Source organism: Sturnira hondurensis, unplaced genomic scaffold (genome assembly GCF_014824575.4).
Source record: "Sturnira hondurensis isolate 20B ecotype Veracruz unplaced genomic scaffold, ASM1482457v3 Scaffold0019428, whole genome shotgun sequence".
Classification (NCBI taxonomy): domain Eukaryota; kingdom Metazoa; phylum Chordata; class Mammalia; order Chiroptera; family Phyllostomidae; genus Sturnira; species Sturnira hondurensis.
In genome coordinates, this window is record NW_028092059.1 from 2,883,106 (window position 1) to 2,895,452 (window position 12,347).

The following is a 12,347-nucleotide window of genomic DNA, read 5'->3' on the forward strand; positions in this document are numbered from 1 at the left end:
CCGTTTTAAAATATCCTCATTTTAGCTATCAATTCTTCCAGAAACATGCTCTGAGATTAAGGTTAATGAGCAGGAATTTCACTGGGGATATTCTTAGAAATACATATAATGAAGTAAGGGTACCAGTATCGGGCAAATGGAAAGTAGCACTATTGTAAGTTACCTGTACTCTAGAGGCATTAGTCAATGCCCAAAAGCCATGTGGAGTCCTAGAACTGAAAAAGGCTTCAAAAGTTGTCCCTAATTGAGGCAAATGGGTGCGATTTTGTAGCCTTTCCTTTACTATTTATTCCATGCAGGCTGCCCTCAGAAAAGGCAATTTCCACAGAAAGATGCAACTATGAACAGTTTAAATAGCCAACACCATTGGAAAGTTGTAGCTGGGCGATATGGGTGGCATACCACACACGTATCACCTGAAGCATGACATTCTGATGGGAAGTTTTATAGGTTGGCTATGGCTAGGAGATTGATTAATGATAGATGGAGCAGTGAAAACTTTCAGTCTTAGGACGAGGCTGGCAGTAGGGTGCACCAGGACAATAAGGATTTGTGAATAAATGAATATCTGGGGAAAATGGTACCTTGTTAAAATCAGAAGGTATACTGACTGGAAGAAGAGAGAACTTTATACCATATCTGTACCAAGCCTAGCCTTGAAATTTAAATTTTACTAGAGTGAAGCATGTAGCACCTACTGACTTTTTAGATCATTAGTGGAAATTCCTAATCTACTTCCACAATTTCCTTTTCATAAAAATATTTTGATTTCTTATTCTGTATACCTTCAAAATCAGAACTTCTAGCAAGAATTTATTTGGGGCCCTGGCTGGCATAGCTCAGTGGATTGAGCACGAGCCTGCAAACCAGAGGATCGCGGTTCAATTCCCAGTCAGGGCACATGCCTGGGTTGCAGGCCAGTTCCCTGCAGGCCAGTTCCCAGCAGGGGATGCACGAAAGGCAACCACGCATTGATGTTTCTCTCCCTCTCTCCTTCCCCTCTAAAGATAAATAAATAAATGATCTAAAAAATTTAAAAAAATAATTTATTTGGGACATTTTATTGTATGTTCCTTAGAATGAAAGGAAACTATGAAAAAAATACATAATTAAAACATTTATGTTTAACTTTCATTTATATTTAATTTGCATTTGTTTCTCAGTTTCAGTACTATTGACATTTTGGGCCAATGGTTTTTTGTGGAGTGGTTAGCAGCATCCGTTACCTCTACCCAGTGACACTCCCCCCTTCCTGAAGTTGTGATAACCAAAACAAACAAAACAAAACAAAACAAAACAAAAATACCCAGACATTGCCAAATATCCTTGGTTGGGAACCATTGATTTAAAATTATGTTCAAGTATGGTTTTAACTTACAATGCTTGTGAATAGAAGAAATTATTTCTAAAGCATTTCTAAATTATTTCTAAAGTATATTGTGTTTGACATTTAGGAATGTAATATTTAATTGTAAAGTAAATGATGAAAGAATAAGTAATTAAAGGAGATCACATTTGAAGGGTAGAGGCCAGATAATGTTTAAAGGGAGAAATTAATGACAGTATTTATCTATTCTTATAATAAGTAACATCATATTTTTTCTTGTTTTCTCTCTTGCCCATTAAAGAAAAAGATTGAAAATTTTTAATCCTAAGAGAGAAGATCAGAACTGCTGACAAAAAAAATTTAAATTGTTGAGACTAGCAAAAAATTGGTTCTTTGAGAAAGTTTGGAATACCTTTCTGAGGTTAACTACATGATCTGAATTGTTCTTATTGGATGATACCCAGTTAACATATGTTCTGAAATTAAACACATGCGGTGGGCACTTTGCTAAGCCAACGCAAGGATGTACAAGCCAAGGCTCCTACCCTCAAGAATCTTACAGTTAAGAGCAGTGATTTTCCACCTGGGCACACATAAGAACCACTGAGACAGTTTTTCAAACTATGGTGCTTAGATATAACAGAACACCAACTAAATCAGAATCTTGGGTTAGCAGAAAGTTCAGGAATCAGTATTTTCAAAGCTTTCTAATGGTTTCAGTTGCTACTAAGGTTGAAAGACAAATTTATGAATAAACAAAAATGCATCATGACAATTATTATAAAATGGAAGTGCATCTTGAATGATATTGAGGCACAGAGAATAAATACCTAAATGCAGATTTGAATGTTATCTCCTTTATAAAACTGACAAAAGTTCAGATATAATTTATATCACAGTAAACAAAGATGTGAATGAGTGAACTTTAGATAGTGTTAAAGTATGGACTTTGTCAAATGAAGAAAATAAATAAATGCAAGCTAGCTTTTGATTCTAAGCTGTCCTGAATTCCACAGAGTCATTTACAGTATACAAGAAGAATTTTATCTTTATATTCACAATTCCAGATGACTTGTTAAATAACAAAAGAAAAAGTAAAAGTTAAATAAAGTGATTTTTGAATTATAATTACCACATACTGTAGGTTATTCAAATTATTGTTCTGGAAATGTACATCATTAAATCTTTGGAAAACCATGCAAATGTCAGGTATTTCAATGAGGAGTAGTAATTAATTTCTTGGTCAAAGTGGATAATCATACCTGCTCTCAATTTTCCTGGTCAAATTAATTTTTTCTTCTGTGTTCTATGGTAGAATTCTAGCTTGCAAAATGAGAATTTATTGGATAATTCATATTCAGTACTACCTCTTGGGAAATATTTGGGTCAGTTTTGAATGAATTTGCAATCTATTTCTGCACATATGTACAAATTTTTTTCTTTTTTGAATAAATACTGATTCAGGTTCTTGAATTTTCTGATGCAGAGTAAATACTGTGGCCATGACACACAGTATTGTTAGTACCCAACATGACGTTTGTCTCTAGACATTTACTGTAGTTCAATCGTGCGCTGTTACTGCAATATTCCCATTGAATGTCACTGGGAGAATCTATATTTGCAAAAAGATGGCTGAGACACTAACTAACTAATCATTTCTCTTTTAATTTCTAAGCTTTATAGAAAATCAATTTGGAACCAGAAATCCATATATCAGGACATCATTAGCCTACTTTCCTAGAATAAAAAATCAAAATCAAGTGGTCGCATGAAGTACATCCTTGCCTCTCTTGCAAAAGTACTATTGATGAATTTTCCATCAGGCTTTTCAATTGTACTCACATAAAAATCATTAATAAATTACTTTCAGAATTCAGCTTTAATAAAAATAAATTTCTATGTCTAGCATATATTTTAAAATCAAGGACAATAGTATAAATGTCAAATTACTCATCTCCTTTATTACAATGCCATAACCATTTATATATTCTATGTTTATGACTTTTGGGGTTTTTCTTTTAATTTTTTAAAAATATATTTTTTTAATATTTTATTTATTTATTTATCTTCAGAGGGGAAGGAGAGAGGGAGACAAACATCAATGTACAGTTGCCTTTTGTGCGTCCCCTGCTGGTAGTTAGCCTGCAAGGAACCTGCCTGCAACCCAGGCATGTGCCCTGACTGGGAATCGAACCGTGATCGTCTGGTTCGCAGGCCCGCGCTCAATCCACTGAGCTACGCCAGCCAGGGCCTTTAAAAATATTTTTATTCCCAGAAAACTTTGGGCTAAATGTAATGTTCAATTATAGTCATCGTATTAGCCTAAGCTCTTAGAATTTTAATTTCTCCAAAATATTGTCATTTTATACATTTTAAAAGAGGTTTACAATTGTATTTTATGTGTATTTATTTTAAATTGTATCAAATCATTTCCCAAAGGAGACCAGTTAGAATTCATGGTAAGAGAAAGTATTTCTAACACTTAGGTATGAATGAGAAGTTAAATAATCACATGCATTATTTGGATCTGCTCTGGCTCCACATTGGAGGAGGTAGGAAAGGGTAAAGTCATGTGTAGTGAGAGAAGGAGATTTGAATTAGGGTGATAAACACACATGGAGTATACAGATGATGTATTATAGAATCGTACACTTGAAGACTGTATAATTTTATTAACCAATCTCACCCCAATAAATTTAATAATAAAATAAATTAATAAAATGAAGCTAGCTATACAAAATAATATATAATGTAATTTAAAATTAATTACACTTTCATCAAAGAAAGCATCATTAGGTGGTAAAGCATGCCACTGATTTTGTCTAACCTATGAAGATTGTGTCTATTTGAAACTTAAAGTTAAAATCTAATTACAGAGGCTGTTCCCTCTAACGATGAAACACCTGGAAGAAAATTCCCAGACTCCTGGGTACTTGATTTACTTATTTGAACATCTCAAATGATGGCCAATGATATACAAGTAGAATATAAAATGATAGTAATAGAACTGCTACTCTATTTCACTGATGTTAACACATTTTACTGAAACATTTGTAAATTAACTTTCCAAATTATATTCACTTAATAGCACCTGCTTTAAGAGGCTAATGAAATAATGTGCATATATTTTCAAAACTTAAATATTATCTATTTTAATAATAACATGTTGTAAAATACCTAGTAAACATTTTTCCCACCTGTGAAAACAAATGTTTAGCAATATCAGGGTTATAGCTCATGGTTTTCCGAAATCAATTTTATGTCATATTCTTCCTTCCTGGCACATTTTTGTTTTCAGAGTTTGTGTGTCTTACGAAATTATAGAAAGTGGCACCTGTGCAGTAGTAGAACAAATGCCAAGAGAGTGTTCAGTCATGACTTTATTTGCATTTAAAAAATAGCTATTTCTCCTAGATAAATGATTTTAACTGATGAAATCATATAGATACATTCACCAAAATAATGGTGTGGGTCTGCATCATGTCACACACTGAACTCCAAAGCAGTGGAGAACTACAGTGCAAGCAGCCTGATTTTCATAGATCTAGAGTAAATTCCATTACTGGTTCTTCCAAAGAAACTCAGATTTGTAAAAATGGCACCTTGAAAAGACTTATAATCCTGCACTCTGATGAATGTGTGAAAAAACCTATGAGTTAATGTGTTCTCAATGGTGTCATAATTCAGAACATAAGGGAAACTTCTGTAGAATGTCACTGTCCAATGTGTAGCCATTAGCATCATACAGCTACTTAAATTAAATTAAAATAACTAAAATAAAAAAAAAATCAGTTCCTCAGTTGCACTAGTCACATTTTATGTATTAAATAGCTTCTCATGGTTAGTGGCTACCCTGCTGAAACACAAGAACATTTCCATCATTGTACACATTTCTACATTGTGCATAGATAACCCAGAACCTCCTCTCACTAATTGCATTCCAATTGAATAGCACTACTCTACATAGTTAATGAAAAAATTACACAAATGCAAAATGTTTTCATCCTCATATTGGCATGGATTTGTTTTAGTATCACAGAAAATGTTGTCTTTTATTATCTAAAGTTTTGTCATTAAACAAAACTTAAAGTAGGAATACTTTAATAATAATACTTTATTAAAAATAAAGTATTATTAATACTTTATTAATAATACTTTATTAATAATACTTTAATAATACTTTAGGAATAAAGTATACCCTAAAATTGGAGTTTAAACACTGTTCAAATACAACAGGATAACATTAGAAAATCTTCTGAAAAATACTTTAGGAAATTTATAAATTGCATTTTGCTATCTAGGAAATTATGACCTTGTTCCACTTCTTAAAATTGTAACTAATGATAATTATGTGTAAATTTTTCATAACAAGTTTTTAGCTCTGGCTGGGATGTCTCAGTGGTTGAGTGATGGCCTATGAACCAAAGGGTCACCAGTTGGATTCCCAGTCAGGGAACGTGTCTGGGTTTTGGGCCAGGTCAGGTTCTCAGTGGGGGGTGCAGGAGAGGCAACCACACATTGATGTTTCTCTCCCTCTCTTTCTCCTTCCATTCCCCCATCTGAAAAATAAATCAAATCTTTACATTTTTTTTCATAAATTTGTTTTTACTATTTAATTTTTTTGTGTTTTTTATGTTTTTGTATGTTTCCATAAAATTATATCTCAAATTAATCTACAAACCTTGATTTTTCTATTTATATAATGATATTTGATATACTAAGATAATTGAGAAAGCACAAGTAATAAATTAATATTTCGGGATAATACAGTTCTAAGAGAAAACACTTTTATTTCAAACACCATTGAGAGATTTCTTAAAAGGTGTTAGTTTAGTGTTCCAACTTAATATGTATAGTATCCTGAAAACAATACATCATTTTTGATAATTGAAGCTCTTGCAAAGCTTCAGTATCAACACTATGAAACATATTTTGATGTGTAGCACTGTTATTCTTAACAGATGCAAGCATAGGGTGGATATCTATTGAGTATTCGATCTAATTCCTTTTATAATAACTTTCTGAATCATTATCCATCCAAATATGAAATTTCCCTGTAATGTAGAACCCTATAACTAATTTATATGGACTTCAGTCAATCAATCCATTCATTTGCCAATTCTACGGGAAGGAATGTGATCTCATCTCATTCCTGTCCCTTAAGGAACTTGTAGTTTATAGTCAGGGCTTCTAACAAATAAACGATTATAATATAGTATGAGAAGTACAACCATGTGTTTAATTACAAATTGTTAAGTGAGAAGAAAACACAACAAAAATAACAGATTTTTTTAATGTAATAGGCATTTGGACGGACACTGTTCCCTGCTTTTCGTGAGTTGATTAACCATCCTCCTACCACCTGCCACCTGGATGGGACTGCATGAGTCCTCTAAAGGCTCCAGGGCGTATTGAATTGCTAAGGAATTTGGGAAAAGACAAGCTGAAGTCCCCACTTCATGGATACCTTGGGTTCATGTCCATGGTTTGTGGATGTAGATACACTACTGAACTAGGGCAACTTGTGGGAAGACAAAATGAATACTTCTACTACTGTAGCTGAAACATTTCAGGCTGACACTATTATGTCATTTTTTTAAATATATATAATTATGGTATCCATGGGAAAGTGGTCCTTTGGGAAGGAAATATGCCATTACTGAACTGTTCAGCCATTGTGAATACCAGCAATGAAAGTCTCACATATTAGAGTCACGTGCCAGAAAGTATCTTAGTGTTTGCAAGGCCTGATTTGGAGGGGGACCCCTCCAGAAGCTTAAAGCTTACCAAACAGGTGAAGCAACGTTGACAAAATGATTTGATCTAACTGCATGGTTCATCATTCACGCAGTGGGATCTGAATACAGGAGTATCTTGCAGCAGCTAAGAGTTCCGTATACAGCTGCTATGGACATGTGCTTCAGTGAGTTAAAGAGCAGTCAGTGTCTTCTGTTGAACTCTGTGTCATCAATTCCGCAAAATGAGATTATCCTTTAGAAGATGTAACAAATACAGCTCTTCCCATTGTAAAGAAATTCCTAGAGACTCATGGAGAGACCATTGAAAACACAGTATTTGCTGTGTCTGATCTTGGAGAGGCTACTTACCAAAAGCGTCTATGTTTGGACTTCCAAAGGTAATAAAGGGTGAAGAGCTTGTCATTGTCACACCTACCTTAACATATTGGGGCTGCAGAAGGGAGCCTGTGATACCTGGATTGCAGATTAAAATCAGTGAACAACCTGGCACCCCTGAGCACAGACTGCTTGAAGAAGACTCGAAAAAAGTGTGAGACTGAGGCATGTTAAAACTGGGGAAACAGCACAGTGGGGAGAGGGGGCATGACGGCTGAAAGTCCCTGAGACAGAAGAAATACACCTAACACATTAGAATAATATTAAAATCAAAAATGTCAGAGTGTCAATAAAACCTTGTAGACCACTGAGGCTTGGTAGATCATTTTGGTCTCATAGACAGTTTAGGTCAATTAGCTTTCCACTGAGTAAGGGCTTTGGGCAGGTGATGTTATGATTGAACTTCCATGTTTAAATATTTCATGCAGACTGGTTTATGAAAACTAGTTGTAGAGAAATGAGGATTAACTGGGAGATTTTTTTAAGACTGTGACAGGAATTCTGGAAAGAGACCATGGTGGCTGCATCTGGGTCGTAGCAGTGCAGGTATGAGAAGTGGTGGGAAACAGGATTTATTTTCTATTTTGAGCTAATATGATTTCCTGACAGATTAGATATTAAGTGTGTGAAGAAGATTCTCTTTGACTTGGTAGTAGGACAAAAGGAGTTACAATGGAGTGAAATAGGAACAATGAGCTTGGAGCAGGTTTTGGGAGGGATCAGAAGTTTAGTTTTGGACATGTGAAGTTGTGATGCCTGCTGAAGTTCCAACTGGAGATAGATGTATGCATCTGGATTATGGAAAGAGCTTTTGTCTTGAGACCACATAATGTGGTGGTCATCAACATAAAGATAATATTTAAAACCACAAGAATGGATGAGGTCATCAAGGGGGTGGATGCAGATGCAGAGAGGAGAAGAGAGGGTTGAGGGCTGAGCTCTGGGGAACTCCAACATTAATAGATTAGGAGAAGAGAACTACAAAGGAGATTGAGGAGTGAGAGAAAAAATAAGTCTAGTCAAAATAACAGTCTAGTCTTGACAAAACAAGAGAGATAGGTAATGATAAAATACACCTCTTCATATGTGCACTGTGTGCTAATAAATAAGAGCTCAAAATAGGAAAAAATACACGTGCTCAATTGTGTCATGTGCTGGTGACACTGAGAGTAAGATGGGAATTAATAAAACTTCGGCATTTACACAGAGGGTGAGTAAGAGAAAAAGAATCAAGCCTTGGACTGCAGGCTTGCCCAACTGAATGCATGATGATTCAACTCTGACATAAAGAATTTAAAAAAAGACTGCGGGGAGGATAATGTGTCAAGCAATTGTTTTGGATCCCAGGGTGCAGGTGCACTCTCTGGGTGGTCCAGACTCTTTATTTTCTCAGCAGGGTGGCCAGGGGAGGATATAGGTCAGACTTGGCTGAGGCAAAGGCAGGTACGTTAGCAAGCACGGCCCAGGTTGCAGGTGCCATGGTTCCTTGAGAAAGGAGACCTTCAAATGGGGCAGAGCAAAGCCTGGGAGCTTTTGCCTGCAGCATCTCACTGAGAGCACAGACCTGGCCTGAGAACTATTGCAGACAAGGTCACTGCCTAGGCACTAACCATTGCCTGTGCATTATTAACAAATACAAGCAGATGCATGGGCATTCTAATAAAGGATGTCAGAGAGGCATTAGAATTTTTCAGAGTTTTAAATCTTGGGCTTTAAAAACTGCTGGAACATTACAAACCACATGCCAACAGAATTAACAGTAATTAAATTTAAAATGTCCCTATTTGACAGAAAAGAACATTATTTCCCTGTGAAACTTTGAATCAATCAGTTAGTAATGAAGAAGGCAATTTTAAAATTATTTGTCTCCTTGTTATTGAAGTGGCAGCTGTAAAATATATAAATAGGTGTTTTGAAATTTTTAAATATATACAAGTCATGAAGCCATTTTTGTCTTGTACAACCTCCAACAGCTATAGGATATGTCAGTAGAAACATTAAAATGCTCTTGTATAAATTTACATCACAAATGCATATATTAATCACATTACAACTGTATATTAAATTTACGATAGACATACAGAACTGATTCTCATGAACTGTTAAGTATCTCTAAAAATATTGTCCTTCAAGAATTATCAGCTCTGGATATACTCAAATTTTTATTTCACATAATTTGTTAAACATTTATCCTGAAAAAAGGATGGGGTTCAGAGGGTTTCAGAGTGGGTGAACACAGAGGGAGATTCAGGAAGAGTCGCAGAGGACGTGGGAGCTCTGTACCCTTCCCATGTGCCCTACCATCCGCATCGTTTCCACCTAGGCTTTTCTCGGTCACATGCTTTTCATAATAAACTAGTAACCTAGTATGTAAAAAAATAATGTAACCATGTCACTCTCAATACCATTGATGAGATGAGTTGTTAAGTGTATAAATTCTGATGGGCAAACAAGAATGTGATATAGAAGTTAGGAAGAAAACATTCATTAATAAAGAGGGAACACAACCATACACATGCCCTAGCTAAAGTGGGTAGTTGCTACGTAACAAAAGCAAATTCTCTGAAAGAATGTTGGCCTTTGGTGGTGTTCAAGAGGAGCCAAAAATCTGGATGATTTTGCTAGTACAGCATGTGTGTGTTTGAAATAACACACACACACACACATACACACTTGCATGCACACTTCTGATCAAATAAAAATCATGGTGGACATGAAATAACCCAGAAGGAGTCTGAGGTGTAAGCTCCGACATGGAGAATGAGTGGAGAGTTCTGGACATACGTGTTTCTAAAAAGTGACAAGAACTCCAGCAACTGCTAATTAAATGACATTTTCATTAACAACCCAGGAATTTAATTTTTTTTTCAAGTAAAAACCGTGACAGTGACAATAATTTGTAAGGAAATTTAGGGAATATAGGTTAATGAAAGGAGAGCCATGCTGGAGATCTGTTAAATCAGGTAGAACAAACAAAAAATAAAGAAACATTTAGTAGAAATAAAATGGCTATCAAATTTAAATCTACAGTTCCTTTCCCTCTCTATAAAGATATCCTTAATATGGTAATGAATGTCAGAGGGTGGGGAACCAGGCAGCAATCACTTGGATATGAGATAAGAGGTCTCTATCTTGTCTGAATATGAAGGCTTTGGACCTGAATTTTATTTCAAGTTTGGTTAACAGCAATCAGTTCCCATTTGTGATTAGCCTCTGTCTTTTTACTGTAGAGAGGGTTGAGACAAAGTTTTAAAGGTTATTCTACACCAGACAAAAGGAGTACATGAAAAATAAAAGGCTTTTCAAATGATCTAAAGTGCACTTGAATCTGCCACTTTTATATATCATTAGCAAATTGTGATTGATTAAGTATCACAGTTAAATCTCTTACAAGCTTTTTGAAATAAAAGAGGGTATAGTAAGTGTGGATATCTCAGTATGTGGCATTATTATTTTTTAAAATGTAGAATGTATTTTTTGAGGTTGTGTAATCTATCTCTTACTCCTGAAATTATGAAATTAGAATCCTGAGAAGAGTTGTCCCTGAATCAGCGTTCAAGCAGATGATTGACTTGCCATTTCAGCGTAGGGATTAATAGCAACGATCTTGGGAAAATGCTGAGGTTACACTCCAGTGTTGATGAAGAATATGAGTCATATATGATTTGATTGTTTTTATGTCACTCTTTTAGTTAAAAGTCTTCACATGTCACAAGGTTTCTTCATCTCAACTAAACAGATTTGAGCACATTTGTGTGAAAGGGCAAGAAAATGAACTTTTCTTTAGTATTGATTAAAAAATATACCCACTAAAAAGCACTACATTTCTTTTAAATACAATGACAATTGTATACCTATGAAAGAAAAGTAACCTTTAAACCATGTCTTTTTCTTATAGTTTGGTGCTGAAGGGAGTATTGAGGGAGACAAAACAAAAGATAAAATATTATAAACTGCCACAGAAATATAACACTCACAGATTCCTTTTTAAATATGTGAAAGTACTAATAACACCTAATATTCTGAAGTAACTACATAATCATAGCTTGGAAGTACTAAAATTTATTTAGTCAAACCCTCATTGTTGGACAAATTTTATATCATAGTGCTACAGTGACTTATTATTTTTTGACATACATTTGTGTTCCTTGTCCATTATTTTCTTGCAATTATTTATTAGAAATGAAAATACTAGTCAAAGAGGTATGTAGATTTTAAAGATACAAATGCAATAATTATCAAAAATATAAAATTGTGTCTCCTAGATGTTAATTAGAAAGTCTGTTTCTTTATGTCTTTGAAAAAATTTCAATGTTGGCCAAATATTTGATAAAAAATGTTATTTTAATTTGCATTTCTATGATTTCCTTATATTGTTTCTTTTGTTTTTTCTTTTCTGAATTGCTTATCTGTGTCCACTGGCATCTTTTTCATTTTATTTGTAAATAAAATTATTTTAATTACTTTGATTATACAAAAAAATAAAGAAAGCTTCTTTTTCTTTTATTTTTTGTTGTATTTTTCCACTACTATTTACTGCCTTTGTACCCTCTTCCCCTTTGTGGCCACCACACCATTGTCCGTGTCCATGAGTCCTTTTTCTTTTTTGCTGAATCCCTCCACCCCCTAACTCCCACACCCAGAGCTGTCAGCCTGCTTTCTATCGCAGTCTATCCCTATTTTGCTTGTTAGTTCAGTTTGTTCATTAGGTTCCACATATGAGTTAAACTATATGGTATTTATCTTTCTCTGACTCGCTTACTTCACGTAGCATATTGTTCCCCAGGTCCATCTGCACTGTCACAAAGGATAAAATGTTCTTTTCAACCCAAGTAGTAATCCACTGTGTACATGTCCCATAGTTCTTTTATCCACTCTTATAGATG

General features: G+C 34.7%; 1 pseudogene; it reads left to right on the forward strand.

The window, feature by feature from the left end:
- Positions 1-6,786: 6,786 nt before the first annotated feature.
- Positions 6,787-7,619, forward strand: LOC118974403 (ganglioside-induced differentiation-associated protein 2-like; annotated as a pseudogene).
- The last annotated feature ends 4,728 nt before the right edge of the window (positions 7,620-12,347 follow it).